Source organism: Ostrea edulis, chromosome 3 (assembly GCF_947568905.1).
Source record: "Ostrea edulis chromosome 3, xbOstEdul1.1, whole genome shotgun sequence".
Taxonomy (NCBI): Eukaryota; Metazoa; Mollusca; class Bivalvia; order Ostreida; family Ostreidae; genus Ostrea; species Ostrea edulis.
In genome coordinates this window covers 66,689,325-66,709,388 of record NC_079166.1, presented here as the reverse complement: position 1 = coordinate 66,709,388, position 20,064 = coordinate 66,689,325, and the positions used below count along the sequence as shown (strand labels likewise).

Sequence of the window (20,064 nt, the reverse complement as noted above, 5' to 3'; positions counted from 1 at the left end):
TGTTCATTCTATACACAGTACTTATTAATTTCATCTTATGAACTTGAACTGTCTATGGTTTTTTTTTTTCGTGTTTTTCGTCAATTAATTCTAAATGGGCATGCATCAGGAATATTCCTTTCTAACGCTTTTTCTTGGAAACAAACAAGAGAGCATAAAGTGAAAATACGTTAATAGCAAACACGCAGTCATTGTTTATATATCTACAGAAAATTTCATCTATCTCATTCATTTTTATTTACATTTTGCAAATGTGTAAACCATAGATTTTATACTCAGTTGTGTGGTGGAGAATGAAGTAAGGATGAATAACACCAACGCTATGTTTTGAATGAAAGGTGAAGATAACGAACAGTGATCAATCTCAAAACTCCTATAAGCAATACAAAATAGATAGTTTGGGCAAACACGGACCCCAGGATATACCAGAGGTGGGATCAGGTGCTTAGGAGCAGCTAGCATTGACCGGTCACACCCGCCGTAAGCCCTATATCTCGATCAGGTAAACGGAGTCATCCGTAGTCAGTGTGCCAAGAACGGCCTAACAATCGGAATGAAACATGTCAGACAGAATTTGACCAAATTATAGGTTGTATTGGTAGACTAGATCGTTAAAACGACCATAGAATTTGTGGAATGTAAATAAAAGATAAATACGTTATTCACACTGCGTCATTCAATCTCATGAATTTGCGGAGGTAGCAAGTAAGTGGTAACGAAATATTGTATATCGAATAGTGCCAGTGTCGGAAATATCTAGCGGATTTGTTTTTGATAATAATATAACAACCGACCAAAACTGCAGATGATGTATATGTATATAGTATTTTGTGTAAATATGTATGTTCATTTTGTTGTGTTTTTCGCAAATGTACATCATATTTCATTTGTGAATGCAATTTATTTTTGTTGTACCTTACACTGTGTTTCATCTAAAAATGGGGCGTTGCGAATACATAGAACTGACAATGGAACGGAGAGAGGGATATCAAGGGATAGATTAATCAATACGGTATCGGGGGAAATAGTATGAATATATTCTAAGCTTCATACACCAATCATTTATATTAAGGAAAGAAACAAAAGACATGGATCATAGTAACATAGTTACATTATTACAACGACAGGATTGCTGATGAAGATATGTTACAGTATATCTGGTAATTTTCGCGTCCTGGAAATGTCCGTATCTATAAAGAATTATAAAAGTTTGCTAAACTTAAAGAGCCAAAATTTTGAATCATATCAATGATACAATTGTTAAAAAAATGTGCAAAAACTGAAGAGCTAGAATTTGAAACTACTGGTATATGTTTTCGACACAACCGCTAAATATCATCGACGCCAAAATTACCCTCTACATGTGTATGCGGTAAAATTGGACGTATAATTAGCATGATATTTTCGTTATATAATGCTATCACTGCTGTACCTTGGTGATACTTCATGGTAAAATTGTATCGATATTTGGCGATTTCTCATTAGCGGTTAAAAATGTCAACTATTAATGCGATACTTCAAAGCATTAAGCGTTACATTTGCAATTGATATTTCTATCATTAAGCGGCGTAGTATCAGTAGTGGTTGATAGATTGCATATTATACAATGACTACATTGTTTGATGATGTCAGAGAAACGACCATTTAAAGAAAGACTGAAATTGTTCATGGAAAACATTGATTAGATTTTTAAGCAACCCAAGAGCTCTCCAGCCTGTTGTTGTCTGTTGTACATATAAGTTTTAGTTTAAAAAATCTTCATAAGAACCAGAAGAAAATTCTAACAGTCCCACGTAGTGTAAATTCATGTTTGTTCAAGTCATGACTCGTGACAGAGTGGGACCACGTTAGTAATATAAATTTCGGACATGTAATATACTGACAAACTTTGAAATGTTAATTTCTAGAGCCACGTCTACTATAAAGTTTAATCCTCCTCCTATTGTGTAGTTCTTTGAGTTTCTTCACACCGTGGACAGGGCGGAGTTATAATGAAGTTTTGAAAATGTCCACACCAAAGAATAACATTGTTGAGGGGGGCTATATAAACCATGAGTCCCTTGTTTGTGTTGATACTACAAAGCTACCCTCATTATATTATGTTATGAGTCATAGATCTAGAAAATATCGTCGAACATACAGATTACGCTATGCGTACATTTCATTATGTGCATACATTTACTAGTAAACTGCAGTCCCCCACACAATGTAAACTACCTAGACATTTATTCCTGGAATAATTCACTTTGCAATGAATCTAAAACTTGCCTTTATGAAAGTTTTCCATGATTCATGGAAGTTATCCGTTTTCAACTATATTTATGCAAGTTTTAATCAACATCCAGCAGCAGTTAAAGGTAAAATTCTCATATAGGAATTTCGTAAACTTCTTAACACAGCAACAGAGTCAGTTGAAAATGTTCTTATATATTAAGCTTCATACTGTTTTAAAAGAAATTATATCTTGTATATGATTTTAATTTCCCTTTCAAGGAGAGCGCAAGTGAAGGAGTGGATCATAGAGCATATTTGAAGGACCTATTCACAGATTATACTCTATCGATACGTTATATAAAACCTATACCCAAGCCACCCCCTCCTCCGGAGGGGCCTGTATAATATATGTATTACTGTTTGCTATCTTTATCCTTTGATGCATGCATGTTTTGATGTCATAGAAACACCATTTCAAGACAAAACTAAGAAAAATTTAACGATAGAGAAGCTGAAATCACCCTGTTTGTCATCAAGTTGAGTTGATAGTTTCCGTTAATATCTATTTTCAATGTAAAATTATCTAAGTATGAAGCAGACGTGGACGACTCTGTGGTGTCTTTTATTTCGAGTTCACAGGGATAAATCGAATCGACATATGAATGAAAATTATTATAGACCAGTGTCCCTTTTAAGCTGCGTTAGCAAAGTTATGGAAATGATAATTTTTAAACATGTATACAATTATTTTCACAAAAATAATTTGTTTTACAAATATCAAGCAGGATTTTTGCCTTGGCATTCTACAGTTTTCCAATTACTAGAGACTTATCGTAGCATTGTAAAAAGTATCGATGATGATAAATCTTGTTGTATGGTATTCTGCGATCTATCTAAGCCATTTGATAGAGTTTGGCACAGAGGTCTTTTATTTAAACTACATACTTATGAAATCAGATGCAGTATTTTTCAGTGGTTTAGTAGTTATCCCTCTTGTCGAACCCAAAGAGTTATGTACAAAGACCAATCGTCATCAAGTACAAGTTTAAATGCAAGGGTACCCCAAGGCTCTGTTCTTGGACCTCTATTATTTTTAATCTATGTTAAAATGTAAATATGGCGTCGGTGGCCTAGTGGTTAGGCCGTCAGACTCTCGACCAAAAGGTCGTGAGTTCGAGTCATGGCCGCGAAAGGGCCGACGTTGTGTCCTTGGGAACGACACTTTACATGAATTTCCTCACTCCACCCAAGTGTAAAAGGGGTACCTGGCTATAGACAATGAAGGATATTGTTAGAATGTTAGTGCTCTAGAGCTTGTAATTGCAGTTTACACTGTATGCTTCCTAGGAAGCTGCGAAAGTTCTAGATTGATATAAGGTTTGCTGGGGTAATGATGCATTGTAAAGCGCTTTGAGCAGCATACGCTGGAAAAAGCGCTATATAAAACCAATTATTATTATTATTATCGTGATGTTGCTGAACATATGTCTTTCTGTAGATTATTTGCTAATGATAACTCAATTCAACATGCATCTAAGAATTTAAATGAAATTGCATTATCGTACTAGATGAACGGAGGGAAAGGGTTGTTAAAGTTTAATCCCTCTAAAACTAAAGCTGTACTTTTTCCCTTGAATAAGAACATTGATCCTCCGAAATTATTTTTTCAAGACTGTCAGTTAGAGTATGTGCCAGTGCACATACATTTAGGATTGGTTGTTTCATGCGATATGGGCTGGTCCCAGTATATAGTACGGCTTACAAAAAACTATGTCTTCTTAGAAAATTAAAATTCACTTTAGGAAGAAACACTCTTTCAAAAAAAAATATACCATACTTTCATAAAACCAGCTTTAGAATATGTCTCTCTTGTTTGCGATGGCTGTAACTCATATGAAAGTGATCTGTACAATTATGTGCAGCACGAATTATTACTGACCTTCCTATATTAGCCTCTAAAGATTTTCTATATTTAGAAACTGGTTTAGAACCTCTATCTTCTAAACGAACAAGGTACGGTTTTAGCCAAAATCTGCCCTGTCAAGGAAATTCACCAAACTACTAAATCTGGTATCTGAGAATGTGCCATTTATGAAAATGAGCATTGCTATTCTTTATCTACAATAGTAGCTGTAATATATTCAACGGAAAACTTGATATTAACCTGACGACGTCACCAAATTTGACGTTAATTTTGACGTAATATACGAGAGTTCTCCCCAAGCGATGTTTTGAGTAGGAAATAAAAACTGTATCATACATAGAAGTATTAATTCTTAATAGATGCGAAATTATTGGTTTTTGTACTTATATGAATGGGTATTAAATGGAAATTGAAACCACATCAGATATGCCGCACAGGGGCAAAAACTGCAGGTATTCGCGGCTTTTCTGGTGCAGAAATATAATGGTTTAAACACCAAATTAATTAAATAAACATTTATATACTGGTAACAGTGATTTCTTATTTCTGTCTCCAACTTCCTTTATTGTGGCGAATTTTAAAGATTTTTTTTTATATTTGTTAGAGTCTCGCGTGCATTCTGAAAAATATGATGACATCAAAGGCAGCTCAAATTCAAATCACTGAATTTTATGCGAAGTTTGGGTTATCACCAGTGTAATTCTTCACGAATCGGAACACAATATAATTCATCGGTATTTGTTTTTAATTGGCATACGCAATATTCCATATATGTATATTCTCAATATTATATGCGTGGTATTAAGTTGGAGCAAAGTGTCATTTCATAGGTATATTCAGGAAAAAACGCAATGTTTCTGAGAAAATAGAAACACAACTTCAAAGGGAAGATAATTATGATACGGTTATCAGTGGTAGGGCATTAGCTTCGTAACCGGGAGGTATAGTGTGTTCGAACCCCGCTCATGACATGCCACGTCGAACCTGAGAGGTAGACATACATGTGCTCTTCGACAAACGCTCGACAAAAGTGAGAATCACGGATCTTTCAGATAGGCACCTGATGCCACCTCGACTGTGTCCAGGGGTCCGTGTTTGCCCTACTCTTTATTTTGTATTCTTTATAGAAATTACGCAAATTCGAATTCATCACTATTCGATATCTTCAGCTTTTCGTGACCTTTAAAAAGGAGGTTCTGTGTCACAACAGGTATTGGCACGTTAAAAAAAAATCAATGCTATAGCCTTAAGTGCTAATCATAGGTTTTATATGTGGTACTTCAAATACAGCTGGTGATTTCTCAATTTGACAGAAAAGTTCTCAAAAGGACGTAAAATAAACAAACAAAACATGAAAAACTTTTTAAGTCAAAATACTTCTCTCTCTCTCTCTCTCTCTCTCTCTCTCTCTCTCTCATAAATATACCATGCCTCAATCAGACCATCTCTCATACATATATTCACACACACTCTCACTCACCACTATCAGGCTTCTCCACAAAAAAATCGTCAATGTGTTCGGTACTGTACAACTGAGCTATACAAAGCTGGTACACCCCAACATTTGGTTTGCGCAATTTAATGTCATTGTATCCACTTTTGTCCAAAGACACCCTCTTAAAATTTGCAAAATACAAAAATCATTCGATAGTTTATACAAGAGAAATAAAACTTAACACTTGCTACCCAGCCCCTGCCCCATGATAAAAGAAAATCATTCAAATATAAACTGCATTTTCTCATTATGCAAGTATATACATACATCGTATATTTATCTGGAATGGAGAAAAACAAAATTTTGACGGAATGCTCAATACTGCGAGTCTCAATATTATATTTATATATATCCATATGTTGTGTATTCGCTTTGTGTAACCTCCTTCCCCCGGGCTGCATTTTATAGTAGTAGAGATAGATAGATGAAATGTAATTGTAAGTGATACATTGGATACATGTAATCAACCCACTCCAATGATACCAAAATCCCAATTTTTGTGTTTGTCAATGTTTTCGAGAAGTCGAGAAGTAACTCCCCCCCCCCCTTTAAAAAAAAAGAAAGATCAATGCGCCTATAATCTATTTCAATCATTGTAAATTAAAATACATATCGTAATACGAGTAACACATATGGAGCAAATTATCTTTCAGGCACCTCAATTTAAAAATAATTTTAATGAGTAACATGTATTCCTTAGTAAAAAGTGCCTTGCAAGAAATGTATATTAATTCCTATCTTAGCTATACACACTTTTTTTGTTTTGTATTGTGTTTTGAAAAATGAAAGTGAATTAGTGTTCCCCAAACTACGAAATAGTTTTGTAACCATTGCAGATATAGTAGAACACTGAAGACCCCCAGTGCCATATTGTGACACCGGTCATCTCCGAGGACCTGTGACATTCACATGTGATGCCGAGCATTTGGCGATGAAATTGTCAATACCTGTTTTAACGACTTAGGACTGTCGCGGCCGGGATTCGAACCCCGGGCCTTCCGCATGCGAGGCGAACGTTCTAACCGCTGAGCCACCGAGGCGGTGTCTATTTATGGATAGTGTGCGTAAAATTTTATATTCGTGAATAACCATCGTAAACTTTCTGACAAATAAATTATTGTCTTTGAAAAATATCAAATGTTACATTCGCACTAAATACGTCAATGATGTACGTACGTACCTAGGGGGATATTGTCGTCTGCTGTTACATGCCGTTTCCCATTTAATCAAATGAATGTGAATGGTAAAAAATAATGCTTGAATCTTCAAGGAATATATTATTTATTAAAAGAATCGTCCATCGTTATATAAACTATTTAAATGTAGTTTGCCTGGTATGTAACATGAATTCTCACGAATCGTCGGTTGGTGCTATTTATACACCGTTCTGTTTACACTATAGTCATAACAACAAAAGTGGCATCCGGTCTGTAAGATAGGCTTAAATTTATCCGGATTTTTATCATTATTATGATGATTTTAATAAATGTCAATGTGTTTAAATAAATAACTATATAAGCATATATTATTTGAAAATATATTTACTACTCAAATGATTCTCGTTTCCTCTTCAACCGCCACGATCAACGCAAATTGCATCACGATGGCGAATTTGTTAGCATCTTTCAACTGATATTTTAACCCCTCTTCCATCGTCGCCCGGGATGAAACTAAGAAGAATTGTAAGTTATTTAGTAAATTTTTAATCCATATAAAAATTATTCCGGGCGACGAGGGAAGAGGTGTTCAATTTCACAGGTTTATCAATACAAAAACCATGAAAACACCACAAAGAGCCTGAAAGCCCTTACTTTATTTGATTATGTACTACACATGCGCGTAGATGAGTTGATTTCCATATGCTTTTGAGAGTTACTATAAGTTACTCTTTTAGGAATTTGACAGGAAAATATCTGCAACGCAAAATTATTTTCTTCCATAAACGCCGGGCAGAATTTGGTCAAAACCGCACCTACTCCTTAGTTACCATGTACAAGATTCATAATAACAAGGTTCCACAATATCTAAAAGAAACAATACCTAGTAAAATAAACAATGTGTCCACATATAGTCTCCGTTATGGAGATAGCTATTTAAGAGCCTGTCTAGCATAAAACCATGCAATACTGTCCAAATTGTAGGTTAACACATCTTGATGAAATTTGGTGGGTAGGTAGACATCCAAAATAGTAATTGAAAAATTCTCCCCAAAATTGCTATTTTCAATATGGTCGCCACATTGCATATTTTCGTCAATATTATATTTAAAAATACAGAGAAAGGGTAAAAATCAAATGTAATTTATTTCACTAAAAATTAAATTTATATTTTTCAAAAGTATTTCAAAGTTACAACAGACACTCTTCTTCCAAAAACGGCATAGTTCATAATCAAACATAAAAAAATGCCAATCTTTCATAAATGAAGGAAAAGTACATATTGGAAGGGTTCAATCCTCCAAGAGCAGGCTAGGATATAATTCATTTTTACACTTATGTCAAAATAGACTACTAAACATCATTAAAGCATACTATTAAGCTTGGGATTTAAAAATCAAAAGATATATTAAGGGTTTAAATAATGCCTTTTTCTTCACAAACATCTACAGAAAAAGTTAAATGTACCTATACATTTGGGTTAATAAACTAAAATTAAATTCATACCTCATTCAATGAATTTCATAGTTGCAAATTACAATGGCATTCCAAAAGTAACATTAGTAAGTCTTTAACATACAAGACAACATAATACAAAGGGTAAACAAGTCTTAAAAGTATGCAATTTAGGACATTGACTGTACTTCACATTGACATGGCCATTTTATTCGAGTACAAGCTGGGGAATAAATTTTTCAAATAGTACATTTTTAACAACACATTTCATATGAGTGATATAAATAGTAAGTTTGACTTTTAAAAATCAAATGATATCTTAGATTCTTTGTATTATTCAAAATTGTTGAATTCACATAAATTCATTGACTACAATTATATTGATAATTTTTCAACGTATTTCAAAGTTATAGCTGACAATGATCTTAAAAATTGACAAATAAAAATTAGATATGCAAAACATAAATGGGTAGTCAACCCTTAAAAAGTGGCATCATGCCACAACCAGTTTTAAAACAGGTCAAATAATCAAAAACATAGTCACTCCGTTTTCAAGTTCCCAATCAGAATATGATCCTTGAGTTAACTTAGTTGACAGGGTAGATTGGATGGTACATGTATTACTTTCCTGATAGAAATCCTGTGACAGGTAATCTGCAAAAGAGAGGACGAAGATAATAAAACACAATACAATTTATAAATAATTGTAGAGATAAAAAAAACCACAAAGTGAAACCTAAATGGAGAAAAAATGAGATAATAATCATAATGCATGTGTGGTGGTGGGGGGGGGGAGATAAGATAGGGTTCACAAGTTAACAATCTTATATAGGAATTTTCTCGAATCTAGGAGCTAGATACTATTGAAGGGTTACATGTAAAAAAGGGTATCAGTAGTAAAAAGAACCTTGGTAATGATATATACCAATCATTACATATTATCATATCACATTCACAAATGACATCAAACATACATTGCATTTTAAGAGCAAAATTTCGACTTTCACAATAAAGAAACCAATCAGAAATTACAGTTGATATAATAAATAATCATTCATAAAAATATATACCCTATTCAGACTCTGTTATAATGTGTAAATTGATTAAGAATAATATGATGTCACATAATGAATGTAATCAAAATTATATATCCTACATATGTCACTCACTGACATACGTAAATTATTGTATGTTTGAAATGCTACATGTAGTACATGATTTTCAATATACATTACAAGTAATATGAATTTCAGAAATAAGACATTGTGAATAACTGTGTCTTGTATATCTGTGGTAACCGTTCAGTAAACTAAAAGGATTGTGTTTCTTATTTTTCATTGTACTCAATTATACTAATTTATAGAGCAGATAATGAAATGTTTCTTCACTGTTTTGAATATGAAATACAATGCAGTAAACTTAGTGGTAAAAAACAATAGAATATAATTTTAAAAACATTTTTATCATGGAAATATAATTGAATTAAACATACTTTATTGACATTAAAACAATGTTATTGACCATTGACTGATTAATGTAGACTGGTAAAACACAATTCTCAAAATGTTGTGAAAACAGTGATGTATGATAAAAGCAAAACAAATTTATGTTGTATGATGTAAGAATATCAAATATGTAGGCCGAACAAAAGTTACAATATGTAAGAGTTGACACCCCAGGTTGTGACATATTTCATTTGTAAATAACCATGCAGCCTATCAATTCGTACTATATTTAAAATGTAACTCTTATAATATTGGCATTTTCTGTAAAATTCTGTTTTTATCTCTTACCAGTTCCCACTGCAATGAGTTGTCTTTTATGAAGTCAGTATTCTTTGCATGAGGATGGTTGTGTATCTCTGCTCGCTTTCGCCTTACTGGTGTTGGGATGACCTTCAGATTGGCATGTTATTTTTTCACTCTTCAGTAAATGCCCAACTCATCATGATGCTTTGGACAAATACTAAGTTCTTAACAAGTTGGCCTATTGTTTGTCTATCGTAAATATTCCACTTTGGTACTGTAAACAAGAAATGCAGTGTTGCCGAAATGTCCAGACCTGTTTGAGCGTCTTAAATGAGTTGTGGTTTCTTTACAACACTCGTATATCTTTTACAATCCATTTTCACTCTAATTGTACAGCAGTGTTCCACAACAACTCCCGGAAGTTGAAAAATAACATGAAATATTGAGATTACCTCCTTGCATCATTTGTGTTACCGCCTTTTTCACAAAACAATATTGAGGAGTTCTAACATGGGGAGATAACAACGCCCAAACCCTCAAAAATACATTTTTGTAGATTTTTCAAAACAGCACCTTATAAAATCCAAAAATCCATTATATTTTAATTTAAAAAATGAATAAGTTTTTTTTAGCTATATAACGTGTTTTTAATTCAATTTTCACCAGATATATATTATTTGCCAAATTCAATATTTTTACATGTGTTGGAACTAGGATTAGTCTGAAGAATATTTCTACTTTCATCCATTTCCGTACCTACTTTTGAGAGAAATTACCTTCTCAAAAAAGGCAAACAATCTAAGTTACTGATGTGGGGTCTATAGAGAGACCTTAAAGAATATAACCCCATCATCAAAATTCATTTTTACAGTATTTATTGTGTAGTTGATAATATATTTTTATAGCAAAAAATAGGTTTTCAAAATGAATTCATTGTAATAAATTATCCCAGAGTCAACCATATTGTGAATATAGTCCTCAAAAATGAGCTGTTACTAAAAATAGATGCAAGGTTGGGCAATTTTAGGACGATATTCTAACTTCAAAACATATGAAGAAAATAATAAACAATTATTATCTTGCGTCTACCCTTTTGGATGATTTTTGGTATTGTGCATGGTTTTCTGGTGGATTTACACTTAATACCAAAATGCAGTGTTGAAGTTTACAAAAAATCATTTGTACCAGACGCTGTTTGAAGTGGAATTCTCTTAGTATTGAATTAAGACAGGCTTCTTCAATTAAACAGTTTCGTAAAAGTGTTGGCTCTAATATCAGCAATCCCAAACTCCCTGTATACTTTCATATGGTTCTCGTCTTTTGAATATAATTCATACCAAACTGAGGCACACATGTATTTTGAATTATGACCTTTATAGACGAAGTATTGTTGATTCTCCATTATGTTCTTGTGGCATGCGTGAAGACGCATATCACTTTTTCTTTATTTGTGAGAAATAGTCAATTGCTAGATACAAATTAATGGATATATTGCTTAGGTTAAATGATTTAGTTATTATTGATACACATCTTCTACTTTGTGGTGATAATCTCTTCTCTACTGAATTGAGTAATTATATGTTCTCCTATGTTCAGACGTATCTTCATGAAACCAAAAGATTTGGCTGATGATCATATCATATTCCATTGTTTATCTATAGAACACTTACCATTCATGTATTCTGTGTATATTATGTTAATGCCAATTGTGTACCATGTATTAGATTATAAGCAAAAGAACTCGTAAGTTGTAAGAAGTTGCTTCTGATCCCTTTGTATATATTATATATAATAAAATACGTTCAATTCGAAAATTATTATTGTCGATAGATAAAACGTCGTCGATATATTTAAATGCCGCATTGGAGGCCACAGCAAAAAGTTTTTTCTCACGTGGAGTTGTTTTAATAAAGTATGTTTTACGTCAATATAAAAACAGGCCAGCTAACAGGAGTAAAATGCATGCTCATGGGAAGTCCAACATACTGTTGGAAGATCTGATCACCAAAGACTACAAAGATATTGTCAATGAGGAACTCAGAATACCTGTGCGTGGAATCAGAGTGGTGTTTAACAAAGGATTACAGTCTTATCATTCACTACTGCTATCAAAAATAGTCAGGAGGGCAGCAGACCAATATATCTTTATTTACATATGAGAATAACAAATAATGTTTGTTGTCCAAAACGCCACCGCTGTTTTCAATATCGAAGCGGATTTTGACCAGACTAATGAATTCAATTTTCAAACGTAGTTAATCTTAAACTCTTAACAAATATTTTCAACCGAACTGGAATGATGATTTCATACAAAATATTTAACTAAAATACTTGTGGGGATAATAGTTCACATAGACATTATTTCAAAAATGAGTATGAGTATGGAAATCAACAGGGTTTGATTGGACTGGCTTCCTTACATGGTTAGTTCAACATATTACAATTAATTACGCTTTATGAGGTCAACATGGTGAAATGAGGATCCGACACCTGGTCCACGAGGTGATCTGATCGAGTACGCGTATCGGTCGAGGTCAGGTCAGGTCAGCGAGAGGGCCAGATCAAGTGTGCTTATTTCAACATGTTGACTTCATAAGTGGTAATTAATTCTTTCATTATACCGATATGTTATTAGATTGGAAATGTATCACTTATTTAATCTACATTTTAAAAATTACAGAAAACTGCAATATTCAGTGTATAACAAGGACATATTAAATTTAACAGCTTTTAAATATAAGAACAGTCAATGTTCCTCCAACAGGTAATAACAATCAATTGTTATTCATATGGTAGTGATTCTCACTGCTTGAAAAAAACAGCTTTACAAAATAAGTAAAGGTTTTGTAAATTTGAAATTTACATTCACTTTTATGAGCTTTTCTGTTTCACGTCAAAGTTGGTAAAGGTCATATTTACTTTAACTTTACTTGACCTTAAAGGTAATGTAATGTCCCACATTGAATTAACTTTACTGAAAAGTAAATTTAAAATTTAAACACCTTTAACTTTTCTTAAATAAGAAATTTAATTCATTAAATTTAATGATTAAAAACCTTACATACCAACTTTAATTTCAGTAAAGATAATCTTTACAATATGTAAATATTGAATTTACAACATTTATCAATAATACATATCCTTAAATATCAACTTTACTTGCAGTAAAGATAATATTTACATATTGTAAATTCCATCTTTAGTATGAAGTTTATTTTTTTCCTAGTTTAAATGTAATTAAATCCAAGTAAATCCATCTTTCATGGAATAAAATTTAAAAAAAAATATCAACGTGCAAATATTTTTATTAATGATAAAATCTGCTTCAAATAATTGCTATTTACATAAAAACATATCCATTTACAATATATACATTTGTACATATAGTTATACAAATCTTAATCAGTTATTTTAATACAGAGACTGTTACATTTATTTTCACTTTAAATAAAAATCCACTTGAACTGCTCCTCAATGTCTGGCTTTTCTTCTTCCTTAAGGGAACCCCTTGTTCTTTTCTGGAGAAGCCTCCTGCTTCTGGATGGACATATCTCCAGATATTTTTTGTCCAAACTGTCTTTGATTGTCCTCCATGCATCACTCTCCCATGAATAGGGGTGGGGAATAAACCCTTCATCAGCCTCCCCATCACTTGACATCAGATTGTGTGCTGACTTCGATTTCAACAACTGAGTCACCATTTTCTTCTTCTCCATACCCCAGTTCTTCTTTTCCACAGCCCGAAGTCGACGTCTTACTTTCTACAATGAAAATGAAATATAATGTAAACTTAAGCGATAAAAAGACTTTAATTGAAATTTTTATGTTCTGTAAATTTACTATTACTATTACTCATGAAATCCTATATGTGCCATCACAAAGATAGAATATGAAAATACTAATATTGATTGATCATTTTTTTCAATTTTGGGTTACTAAAATTATGTATTCTATATGAGTACTATACACACAAATTAAGGAGAGATACATAAAACAAACTCTGATAACTTCATGAGCAAAACTGATAACTTCATGAGCAAAAGGTCAATATTTAAAAAATCTGCTTGAAGACAAACACACTATTTTCGATTAGGTTAATAAATACTTCTTTTATTGTTCATGATGATAGACTTCCACAATTATAAATAAATGAAAAAGTATTATCACATTTTCTAATAAATCAAAGAGTCAATTAACATGATTAATATATTTCTGACTATGATATATTTTCAAGTTTGAAGATTATCAGATCCTCTGGAAGTTAATAGGTTAAAAATGCCCTTGATATCTTTCATTCATTTCAAAAGTATGCTATTTAAAATTATTTTGAAAAAAACAATCTCAGTGATCTTTATGAGGAGTTAAAAAATGCCAATTTCTGTAATACCTATATATGTTTCTGATTATGTTTTTAAAAATACTTGCCTCTTTCTTTCTCTCATATGTGGCTTGTCTCTGCTTGTGCAAGGTGTCCTTGTTTTTGGATTTTCTGTTGGCAGCGTCCTTTTTTGACGTGAAGTATCTCTTTACAGCAGCTGCATAAACAAATATAAATCAAAATGATTTCCAAAAACAATGTGCAGTGTTCACAAGATTTGTAACCAATTATTAGGAGTTGCTAAGTGAGAAAAAAAATGTCTTTACTGGAATAATACCCCCCTCACAGGGGCTTATTTATGTTGCAAAATTGAACCAAATTGATTATTGATAATCAATTTGAACTGGTATCATACAATTGACTATATGAGTTATAGTTTGAATTTGAATTAAAGGTTCATGAAATAAGTTCACATGTAATATTCAGATATCCTCATAAATGAAAACAATATTCCAATTCAAATCTGGTAGACAGACCAACTTCAAGACAGACTTAGTTGGAAAGATCATCCGTCATTTCCAAGAAGAATAGAGCAACTATTTTGAAAATATTGAAAGATAAACAAGTTTTGTTGAAAAATATTTCTCAAAAACATTTCAGCAACATTTTTTCAATAGTAGGCAACTATCATACACGTAACAACACTAGGGCTTATTTATTAGCAGGATATATTTGAGAAATTGCATACAAGGCTAGCACTCTACAATCTGATGAGAATTACATCTCATATTTTGACCTCCAAGAAATGAACATTTTTACATTCATTCTGAAATTACTTCCACTTCCATATTTGCAAGGTGTTTTTTTTTTGCTTCAATTTACTTTTTACCATAGCTTACTACCAATTTTTTTAAATCCTGAGTCGGAGGTGGACATGCAGACTTTTAATTTTTCAAAAGATTGCCTTACCTTCTAAAACTTCATTTGCTACTTCAGGAGCAACCCCCTATACGCTGTTCTTTATATAATCTGTCATTTCGCAATTTTCCTCGTCATAGAATCTACAGTATACGAAACATAATATTAGAAGTAAAACACAGAAATGAAAACAAATTTATACTATAGGACCCCTGGACACACCAAAGGTGGGATCAGGTGCCTAGGAGGAGTAAGCATCCCCTGTTGACCGGTCACACCCGCCGTGAGCCCCATATTTCTCTTCTTTTAAAGGACTCCATATTTTCTACGATTTATGACGGGTTGCTTTAGTTCAGCGGTACAGTGTTCGCTTTGTAAGCGGGTAGTCGGGATTTCGAGCCAGCTTGTGCCATGGTCGCGCAGTATCAAACCTAAAACGTTTACATAGACAGTGATTACTCCTTCGCCAAACGTTCGACATTTTGAAAGTGAGAACCACAGGTCTTTCGAATATAACCTTAATAACGGAGGTCCCGTGTCGTAAAAGGAGTTGGCACGTTAAAGAGCCCTCGCCACTACGGTCCTGAGGATTTCAGTGGTATTTTCCCTGCACCTGGTGTAGTGAAAGAGTTTCAACGGGACATAAACAAAGAAATAAACAATGGATAATGATATTTGAGATTTTAGAGAAGTTCAGGTGTATTCAACGCCTTGCACGGGGACATCCGTGTCCCTCCGGCACATTTAGTTTACTGTTCATGAAATTAAAGTTACTTGTTATCAATATTTTTGAAATTATACATTTAACTTTTGAATGACTATCTATAAGAATTTAAAGAAGGAATTCAATTTAATACATCTCTTTTTTTAGCTCACCTGAAATGTCCGTATCTATAAAGAATGATAAAAATTTGCTAAACTTAAAGAGCCAAAATTTTGAATAATATAAATGATACAATTGTTAAATAAAAATGTGCAAAATCTGAAGATCTAGAATTTGAAACTACCGGTATATGTTTTCGACACAACCGCTAAATATCATCGACTCCAAAATTACCCTCTACATGTGTATGCGATAACATTGGACGTATAATTAGAATGATATTTTCGTTATCTAATGCTAACACTGCTGTACATTGGTGATTCTTAATGGTAAAATTGTATCGATATGTGGCGATTTCTCATTAGCAGTTAAAAATGTGAACTATTAATGCGATACTTCATAGCATTAAGCGTTACATTTGCAATACATATTTCTATCATTAAACGGCGTAATATCAGTAGTGGTTGATATATTGCATGTTATGCAATGAATACATGATTTTATGATGTCAGAGAAACGACCATTTGATTTTAAGAAAGGCTGAAATTGTTCATGGGAAACATTGATTAGTTTTTTAAGCAACCCAAGAGCGCTCCAGTCTGCTGTTGTCTGTTGCACATAGAAATTTTTAACAGTCTCATGTAGTGTAGAACTTTGAAATGTTGATTTCTAAAGCCACGTCTACTATAAAGCTTAATCCTCCTCCTATTATGTAGTTCTTTTAGTTTCTTCACACTAGGATCCGTGACAGGGCGGGGCTATAATGAAGTTGTGAAAGTGTCCACACCAAAGAATTAAATTGTTGAAGAGAGCTATTTAATTCATGGGTCGCTTGTTTGTGTTGATACTACAAAGCTACTCCCAGTATATGTGTGCCCATGTTATGAGTCATAGATATAGAAAATATACAGATTACGCTATGCGTACATTTCATTATGTGCATATATTTACTAGTAAACTGCAGTCCCCACACACAATGCAAACTATCTAGACAGTTATTCCTGAAATAATTCACTTTGCAATGAACCTAAAACTTGTCTTTATAAAGTATTTCATGATTCATGAAAGTTTTCCGTTATCTATATTTATGCAACTTTTAATCAACATCCAGCAGCAGTTAAATAGTAAAATTCTCACATAGGGATTTCTTAAACTTCTTAGCAGCAGCAGAGTCAGTTGAAAATGTTCTTATATATTAAGCTTCATACTGTTTTAAAAGCAATTTCATCTTATTCCCTTTCCAGAGCTGTTCTGAAGTAGAAGATCATAGAACATATTCGAAGGACCCAGTCACAGAGGAAATAGAAAGCCAGAATTTTCTCCCACATCTAGGGATACCTCATATAAATCCCATACCCAAGCCACCCCCTCCTCCGGAGGAGCCTGTATAATATATGTATTACTGTTCGTTATCTTTACCCTTTGATGCATGCATGTTTTGATGTCAGAGAAACACCATTTCAAGACAAAACTAAGAACGAGTTCATAATGGAGAAGCTAAAGTCGCCCCGTTTGTCATAAAGTTGAGTTGTTAGTTTGCCGTTAATATCTATTTTCCATAAATTATCTAAGTATGAAGCAGAAGTGGACAACTCTGTGGTGTCTTTTATTTCGAGTTCACGGGGATATAGCGAATCGACATATGAATGAAAATTATTATAGACCAGTGTCCCTTTTAAGCTGTGTTAGCAAAGTTATGGAAAGAATAATCTTTAAACATGTACATGTATACAATCATTTTCACAAAAATAATTTATTTTACAAAAATCAAGCAGGATTTTTGCCTGGTCATTCTACAGTTTTCCAATTACTAGAGACTTATCATAGCATTGTAAAAAGTATAGATGATGTAAAATCTTGCTGCATGGTCTTCTGCTATCTAACTAAGTCATTTGATAGAGTTTGGCACAGAAGTCTTTTATTTAAACAACATACTTATAGAATCAGATGCAGTATTTTTTGGTGGTTTAGGAGTTATCTCTCTTGTCGAACCCAAAGAGTTATGTACAAAGACCAATTGTCATCAAGTGCAAGTTTAAATGCAGGGGTACCTCAAGGCTCTGTTCTTGGACCTCTATTATTTTTAATTGATGTTAATGATGTTGCTGAAAATGTGATGTCTTTCTGTAGATTATTTGCTAATAATAACTCATTTCAACATACATCTAAGAATTTAAATGAATTTGAATTCACTCTAAATCAGGACCTTAGCGTCCTAGATGAATGGTTAAAAAAATGGTGGTTAAAGTTTAAGACCTCTAAAACTAAGGCTGTACTTTTTTCCTTGAATAAGAACATTGATCCTCCGAAATTATTTTTTCAAGACTTTCAGTTGGAGTATGTGCCAGTGCACAGACATTTAGGATTGTTTGTTTCATCCGATGTGAGCTGGTATATAGTACGGTTTACAAAACAACTAAGTCTTCTTATAAAATCAAAATTCACTTTAGGAAGAAGCACTCTTTCAAAAATGTATACTAATTTCATAAGAACAGCTTTAGCATATATCTCTGTTTTGGGGGATGGATGTAACACATATGACAGTGATCTGTACAATTATGTGCAGCACGAATTATTACTGACCTCCCTATACTAGCCTCTACAGATCTCTATATTTAGGAACTGGTTTAGAACCTCTATCTGCTAGACGAACAAATGCTGAACAAGGTACGGTTGTATACATAAAAAGGCCCAAAAAAATTCTCTCTATAAAATGTGTCTGGAATTAACCTTAATCAGCGTTTTAAGAAAGTAAAATAAATGCCAGGTTACCTGGGGATTTTGTGCGCGCCGACCTTTTTTCAAAGCTCAAAATTCACGACATTTTAGCATGAAAATAAATATTTGTCCTTTCAAATAAAATATCAATCAAATCATTGTTAATGTATCATATATTAACACAACATCAAATGTGTTTAACCATTAACTATATAAAAAAAACTTTGAAAGATATACATTAATATTTTATTAAAATCATCTATTCAGCAAAAAATCTTCTCCAACAAGTCACATACATAATATCAAATAATATTTAAGGTTGCATCCTTTTACACCATACAATAAACATTGGCCGGTCTGTATATCAAAATTGAAATTAAAGCACATGCATTTAGGTACGACTGCAAAGGCGATCTTGCTTGTCTGTAAACATGGGTTTGCAGAGACTGGTGGAATAATCTGCATTGCAACCAAAAAAGGAGTGATCTGCCCTGCTATGAAGTTTGCGAACAAAACTTTTGCACCCATGACATCTGAAATAATTACCAGGGAAAAAAAACACATCAAAATATTCCGTTTTACTTGTAAATTAAGGCTACTTGCTAAATAAAAAATTCAGTACAGACTTGTGCGAATTACGCATCACAAAGTATATTTAATGAATACTACACTATATAGACTATATAATACATCGCTATAGACGGATAGATTTGGATAGCCTATATTATTATAGTTGGAAAAAATATATACTTGACGTACCTTATTGCAAATTTTGGATGCTGTCAGCGAGAGGCGGAATGTCCGATTGTTTGGTGGTGACACTAGCATCGTTGTCATTCACGTTTGTGTAAAGGATAGGTCAATTTGAAATCCGTCTTCCCGATTAATTACTATCAAAACATGCTTCGTACTGTCCAATAAACACCCCGATACAGGCAGACCAACCCAACACCATGCGACACAGGTAAACAGCAATGGCTGACTATTGTCCCGATTTCTGAGTGGCCAGTTCAGAAATGACGCAGGATTTCCAATTCTGGTCACGAGATTTCACGATTATCCCGCTTTCAAACTCGTTTTCAATCGTGAAATCGGAAATTTTGGTCGGAAAAAATTTCAAATCGGGATTTTAGAGTAATTTTGCTTTCCCGATCGGGAAAGCGGGACCGGAGGGTAAAATCGGGAAGATCCCGCCTAAATCGGGAAAGTTGGCATGTATGCAGGTATACTATGTCAACAAAATCAGAATGATAGTTTTAAATGGATAGCATTATGACATCATGAATAAGACATT

General features: G+C 33.2%; 1 non-coding gene across 1 annotated transcript; it reads right to left on the bottom strand.

Annotated features, from left to right (window-relative positions):
* Positions 1–6,600: 6,600 nt before the first annotated feature.
* On the bottom strand, positions 6,601–6,673 carry Trnaa-cgc (transfer RNA alanine (anticodon CGC)). Its single transcript has one exon. It is a non-coding gene; the product is annotated as a tRNA-Ala (tRNA).
* Positions 6,674–20,064: the final 13,391 nt, after the last annotated feature.